The sequence below is a fragment of the Mirounga angustirostris genome, unplaced genomic scaffold (assembly GCF_029215605.1).
Source record: "Mirounga angustirostris isolate CCGP_5_RB_7025 unplaced genomic scaffold, mMirAng1.0.hap1 SCAF_14, whole genome shotgun sequence".
In the NCBI taxonomy this organism is placed as follows: Eukaryota; Metazoa; Chordata; class Mammalia; order Carnivora; family Phocidae; genus Mirounga; species Mirounga angustirostris.
Genome location: NW_026991722.1, coordinates 5,174,064 through 5,181,415, shown reverse-complemented (window position 1 = coordinate 5,181,415; position 7,352 = coordinate 5,174,064). Strand labels below are relative to the sequence as shown.

Sequence of the window (7,352 nt, the reverse complement as noted above, 5' to 3'; positions counted from 1 at the left end):
TGAAGGAAATTTCAAGACAAAATCAGTATTAATCATGGTTAGTAACTTTGTTCCAGACCCATGTCTGAATGAAAGTGAGAAATGATTGGTTAAACTTTCTACATTGCAAGCAGTTTGCAATACATGTATTCAATTGGCTACAAGTTGTGACCTATTAGAAATATATATTTTTATACCTTATGTGGCTTTATGTACTTTGTAATGACCACAAACACAACCTTCTTTGGTGTTTACTTTGCATCAGGTAAGAATATTTAATTGTGCTTCTTTAATTTTTCTTTACATGCAAAGTGTTTACAGTAATAGAAAACATAGTAAAATCTATGGCATTTTAAAGTTGTTTTCACTGAAGCATGCAAATTCTGTGAAAAATAATCCATCAATATGTAACCACAGTTTTGCTTTTTTCTGCTTTTAGGTAAATACGTATACAAATGTAACAATCTACAAATGTGTAAATAAATCCTCAACTCTTTTGAAGAAAGATGTTTATCTCTGCCCATCAGTCTAAATGTGGTCAGGAAGAAAAGTCACTGCAAATTACGGAATAAGGGAGTTTTATACAAAGACTAGAAGAGCAGGCAAGTTTGGGAGGCACCGTGCCCAGGAGGGGCGGCAAAATGAGAGCCCATGGAGGAACCCATAATTGCATTGGTGGTGGTCGGGGAGCTCCAGGAAGTGTGCAGAGCCCTGGGTATGACCCAGCCCTTGCGTGTGTCCAACAGTCTCCTCTGCACACAGCCCTGAATCTGAGCATCAGCATGCATGACCCTTGGACTTACTGGTAAAGAGATACATTGTTCATTAGGGAACAAATTTTTATGTTTCTATAAAAGAAGAGGAATTAAATGGAGGTTAGGACAGGCAGGTTGGCACAGAATACTTTTTTCATCCACCATGAAGTTAGTGGAAAAATCCTATTCTCAGAGTGGCAATCTGACCCACTTCCTCGTCTATGATTGCTATACCGGACACCATCCACATTGCAGAGATCGAAGTTTGGACTCGGCTGGATCACCCTTCCAAGGATCCAATTTCCTGGAGAATTGCCACTCTCTCTGAAGCTTACATTTCTGGACATTGTAATACACAATAATTTGCAATTTACTGAAGGTGTTTATTGGTGACTTCTCCACATCATTATTCAAGATCACTTATCTCAAGTATATTTCAGCATTTATGGAATATATTCAAGTTTTTTTGCTATCAAAGTTAAAACAACAAGAGATCAAAATCACCACAAACAGCTGTGATTTCTTCTACAGTAGTAGCAGTTCTTAACTCATCAATAGATTTTTGATGGTATAAGACATTTAAGTTGTTATCACAACTAGCAAATACAGCTTGAGTATGATTTCAACATAAATATGGATATTAGAGGAAATAACTTTAAAATAAATAAAGACATAGCTCCCATTCACGTCTGTATGTGTACACATGTATTCTGCATGTTTTTCTGGGAGATTGGGAGACTCGCTAACCCATGCCCATAAATCACAGATACTCAGGGACTCCAGTACTATGCATCTGTTATGATGCAGATAACATCTGCAGTACCATGTTCTAACAAAAATCAAAGCAAATCAAACAACTAAAAATAATAATAATAAAATCTGAAGCACCTCCTGGTGCCTCATGCTTCATGATAACCACTGTAGATGAAAATATACTCCATCTATCCATAAATATACTATATTTGTCACTCATTTCAAGTATTCATATGCGATGAAGCCATGGAAAACATGGAGGGATCTTATGTGTATATAAAGATATTAAATAGGGACAGTCTGAAAAAGACTGATACCATATTGTTCCAATTATATCATATCCTAGAAAAGGCAAAATTATAGAGACAATAAAAAGATCAGTGGTTTCCAGGGCTTTGTGGGGAGATGGGGAGGATGAAGAGGTGAAGCACAGGAGATTTGGGGACTTTTTTTAAAGATTTTATTTATTTATTTGTCAGAGAGAGAGAGAGCACAAGCAGTGGGAGCAGCAGACAGAGCGAGAAGCAGGCTCCCAGCTGAGCAAGAAGCCCGATGAGGGACTCGACCCCAGAACCCTGAGATCAGGACCTGAGCCGAAGACAGACACTTAACTGACTGAGCCACCCAGGTGTCCCAGATTTAGGGAATTTATACTAGTCTGTACAATACTGTGAAGGTGGATACATGATGTAATTCATCTGTCCAAACCTATAGAACTTCATGACATAAAGTATGCAAATTAGAAAATCATTAGGAAGTTAGGTCATCCCAGGAAGGAACTTGATGCTGTGACAAGAGATCGTATCTGTTTAAATGTTTGAAACAACCCCAACCTTAGATGGGAAGGTGCTCATCTAAGTAACTTTGGAAATGAGTGAAATCTGTACAACCAAAAGCAAAATGAACTGCATGTAAATACTGCCTTCTAGTTTATACAGTTGTTTTTCAGTGTGGTATACAGGTTAACAATTCTGATCCTGCTCTCACGATTCTGGTACCTGTATACTGCTGTTGAACATGTAAGTAGATAGATTTCTCAGTGTTAGGGTAGGACTTTACAGATAAGCAAGGTGAAGAGGCTAGAATCATCCACATGGTAACGCAATCTAGGTGGAGCCATCAGTAGGAACTCAAGTTTCACTCAATATGATACAGATGGTTACACCTAGAAATATTTGTAGATATTCATGTGTTAGTATACATACACATATATTTTCTTGCTTAGGCAGGTGAGATGGTCTCAAAAAACTGAAACCCCAGGAGTAATCAACACACCCAGCTCCTGAATCTTGGCTTCTAATACCATTCTCAAAAACAAAAATAAAGCAAAAGCAAAAAAACCCAACCAACAAAACAAACAAAAACCCAGAGCTCTTTGGAGAAATGGCTGATTCCAGGACTGAGACAGAAAATATGCAAGATGAGCCCACAATACCTTGTGGTGTCAGAAAGTAGGAAAATGCTGAGCACACACAAGTGCACACTCATGGGGGTATCAGAGGGATGCAGGGGCCAACTGAGAGAGCTCCCAATAGCTAAAACAGGAGCCATTTGACCAAAAAATTGCATTGGATTATAACCCAAAGTATAAAATAAATAGCCATGAGTATTTATTGATAACTAAATGATTGCATAAATTAATAAATGGTAGAGAATTCCTATACCAAATAATTCAGAATAATGTATAGGTTCTCCACCCTACAGAAGGGGGAGTCTAACTTTCTACTCATTAAGTGTGGCCTACACGTAGTGATTTCTTCCCAAAGAATACAGTACAGTATAGAAAGGGCAGGGGACTCTACAGTAGATAAACCTGAAAAATCTCAGCCAGGTGATCAAGTCAATATTAACAATGATAAGGTATTTGACATATAGCCTTGATACGATGTCATGAAAATAGCATTTTACCTGCATGCTTTTCTTTCCTAAAACCCATAATAGCAATCTACTTATGAGATAAACATCAGAATAATTCCAATAAGGGGCACCCTCCAATTTACCTGACCGTACTGCTATGTATCTGACCCAAAACTGTCAAGGTCATCAAAAACAAGGAAAGTCTGAAAAACAGTCACACTGGAGAAAGAACTAAGAAGACGCACAACTAAACATAATGCTGCATTCTGAATAGGATTGTGGAACAGAAATAAGACATTAGATAAAATCTAAGAAAACCTGAATAAATTATGGACCTTAGTTAATTATGTATTGATAGTGCTTCATTCATTTTAACAAAGGTACCATACTGGGGCGCCTGGGCGGCTCAGTCGTTAAGCGTCTGCCTTCAGCTCAGGTCATGATCCCAGGGTCCTGGGATCGAGCCCCGCATCGGGCTCCCTGCTCCGCGAGCCTCCCTCTCCCACTCCCCCTGCTTGTGTTCCTTCTCTCGCTGTGTCTCTCTCTGTCAAATAAATAAATAAAATCTTAAAAAAAAAAAAAAAACAGAAAAAACAAAGGTACCATACTGATAAATGATGTCAATAAGGAATACTCTGTGCAGAGATACATGAAGACTCTGTACTATCTTCTCAACTTTTCTGTATATCTACAACTGCTGTAATGTAAAGTTTATTATAAAAAACACAAATATGAGTAAGAGATGATCTCCATTCTTGAGGAGCTCTCAGTCACGAGAGGAGGCAAATAGTCCAAAAGTTACAGTCAAGCATGATGAGTTTCGTGATAAAAGGAAGCATGGGACATTGAGCAGTTAGTAGAGGACCTCCTGACAGTGGCTGGCAGGCCTAAGGAACCTTGAGGAAGAGAGTGATTCTGAACTGAGTATTACAGGAATCAAGAAATGAAGAGGAAATGAAAAAATGCAAGAAGCAATGAGATCTAACCTTCAGCAGGCAATTCCCTTTATCACCAGCATCAAGAGCAAATTCCCCAGACTTCTACAGCCACCCCAACTTTGATTGCAAGTCTCCATTCCTGCTTTATCTCCCACTCCCTGACTCTGCATTATTGGTCCCGTTCGGTTCCTATCAACCGCGGATACATTCATCTCCTAAGTCTTGTGCTGTCTGGCCGCCTCTGTGCATGTCGCCACATGGTGGATGGTGAGCACGTTTTTGCCTTTTTTTTGTAAAGATTTTATTTACTTATTTATTTAGAGAGAGAAAGAGCATGCACAAATGGAGGGGGGTACGGGGGAGGCAGAGGGAGAGAGAATCACAAGCAGACTCTGTGCTGAGTTGGGAGCCCAACATGAGGTGAGATCCCATGACCCTGAGAGCATGAACAGAGTTGAAATCAAGAGTCAGACACTTAACCGACTGAGCGGCCCAGGCACCCCACTTTTTTGCCTCTTTAAAAGACTGTGCAGCCTTCGGTACCTGCCCTGTTTCCCGAGTCCTTGAACATTCCCAAACCCTACCAGTTTATGAGTTCTCTCCCTTCTTCAAGCTCAAAGCATGTTTACCATCCTCTGAAACTAATTTGAATAATTCTACCATTAACTTTCATTAAAATATTGCACAATAACTTTAAAATTATTTTTATTTCCATGTACTTACATATTTTTTTCATTAGTTATATTCCTTAATTCTCCAAATAATGGGCTTGTCTTGAAATCCATGTTTTGGAATGATAAGACTCCTTGACTGTCATCTTTCTATTATTTGGTAGAGGAAAAAATAGGAACCATTTATTGAGGGTTAGTGTATCAGGAACTAAGTAAGTATCAGGATCTAAAGTGCATAAAATATGTCAACTTTTCAAATTCCCCCAAATGCCTCTGAGCTAAATATTATTATCTCTGTTTTCTAAAACTACTGGAGGTCACTGGGGCTGCAAAGCCCACCCAGACATCTAGTCTCGCCAGAATCCTGAGTGTGAAGTCAAACCAGCACCAGAGCCCAGGCTGTTTCGGCTCCAGTCTGCTACCACCTGTGTGCGATCTATGGGACCCATACAGGCAGACTATTTCTCGACATTACATGGCTCTGTGGTGTCGGGGCCAGACCGATTCTCAGGTCTGTGTAGTGGCCACAATGCTTGGCTGGACCCATGACCTGAAGCCTTTATGCAGAACCCTAGTTCATCAGTTTCCTCAATTTTCAAATGGGGCTGAAGATAGCACCTACCTCCTAAGGTTGTGGTAAAGAACAAAGGAGCTCCTGTTGTTGCCATCATCATCCCTAAAGGTACCACTAGCTGTCATATGACTTGCTTTTTTCTCTTTTTGGTCCTTTCTGGCATAGAAAACATTTAATAACTTATTCGTTTTACAGTTTCTGATTTTGCTTCTCTGACAGTCCTCTCGTTTTCCAGAATATAAAAAATGAAATGGTATTTGACTTCAGTTCAAGAACTTGGCAGTTGAGTCACGCTTTAAGAAAAAGAAGGTGTCCTTTAGGCTGTCAAGAAAATATGGGGATTGTCACACGGCTTTGGGCAGGTGGTGACAGGGGCCGAGCTGGTGCCTGTCACCTTCCTCTTCCTCTTTCCAAGCATCTTCGTGTGCCAAGAAAGGGGACATTGACCTTGAGAGCCCATGAGAAGAGATACTATTTCAAATGAAGCAATAAAATGTGTAATATATGTTTGTAATTAGAGAAACTGTTTTGCTCTCTTCTCAAGTTTAATAGCTTCTCAAAGATGGTGAGTAAGTTAAGGGAGCTTTTTAATATTCCTCTGAAATATGAATCCATGTACAACCTTGTATTCCATAATTAAAAATGTCTTTGATCTGAGGGTCTTAGATTTATCCTAGCAAATTAAGTGTTGAACATGGGATCTCTAGGTTTTACTCATAATGCAAACAAGTAAAGGCAAGTAGCACCACTGCTGGGGAGATACTCAGCACAGAAGGAGAACGGTACCTTGACTCACATCAAACATCATCATGTGTCATCTGGGAAGGGAGGCTGATCGGCAGCATGAGAGTTACCTTAACTCTGTTCCGGTGAGGGCGGGAGATACAGCTTAGATGTCAGGGGGAAAGTACACAACCAAATACTCAAATAGACTCATAATGCAGAAGAAGGGGGACACAACAAAGATGTCTCTTTACTTTGTGAAGTCTGTGAGGCAGTCCTGGAACCATTATATCCTATAACTTTGCTGTGAATACTAAAGCGGTATCACATGTGAAAATACTTTGAAAATAAGGAGTGTTATAAACATATGTGTTGTGTTTTCATTCTTCAAGTGGGCCATGCCCATGGCAGGGCGGGTAAGTTTCCACCTGACCAGTTGTATGGTTTTATTAAAAGAAATAGGATGTTAGCAGTAATGTAAATGAATCAAGTAGAGAAGTAAAGATTTGTTGGAAAGGCTAGGTTTTTATTTTGGATTAATAAAAAGATGCTATTAATACTGAAAGAAAATATAATCACAGCATGAGCTTTTCGTATAGTTCATTTAGTAGAGTAAGATGTCACTTGTAATTTAGACTGATGTGCAGGGCTGATGACGTACCTTCCACTGTAGGATGCTATGATACTTGACAAATGAGCCTAAAAAACAGGTTAGTACAGTTGGCGGGAAAAAGTAATGGAGATGCCAGGGATCGAACCTGGGGTCTTATACATGCAAAGCATATGCTCTACCACTGAGCTACATCCCCAGGTCTGAAAGTGGCCTGACATGGAGATGAGTTGGCACAGTTATTCCTTTTAAAAAGATGGGCAGATGACTCTATCTGGGGAACGAAATAACACTGGATTCCTACAGTTTCAAATTCCAGTCACAGGACGTTCTTAAGCATTCTTCCAGGGACGTTTTGCACCATTAATATAGAATCGTCCTGCGGCCTTATAGCTCAGCATCGTGCTAGCTTCCCAAGCCTTATTTATAGATACGATGAAGCACCACCTTCCTTCAAAATTCATCTTATTTCTGTGGTCTCCTACTCATCCA

At 39.7% G+C, this 7,352-nt stretch overlaps 1 non-coding gene across 1 annotated transcript; it reads right to left on the bottom strand.

Annotated features, from left to right (window-relative positions):
- Positions 1–6,987: 6,987 nt before the first annotated feature.
- TRNAA-UGC (transfer RNA alanine (anticodon UGC)) lies at positions 6,988–7,059 on the bottom strand. Its single transcript has one exon. It is a non-coding gene; the product is annotated as a tRNA-Ala (tRNA).
- Between the last annotated feature and the right edge of the window lie 293 nt (positions 7,060–7,352).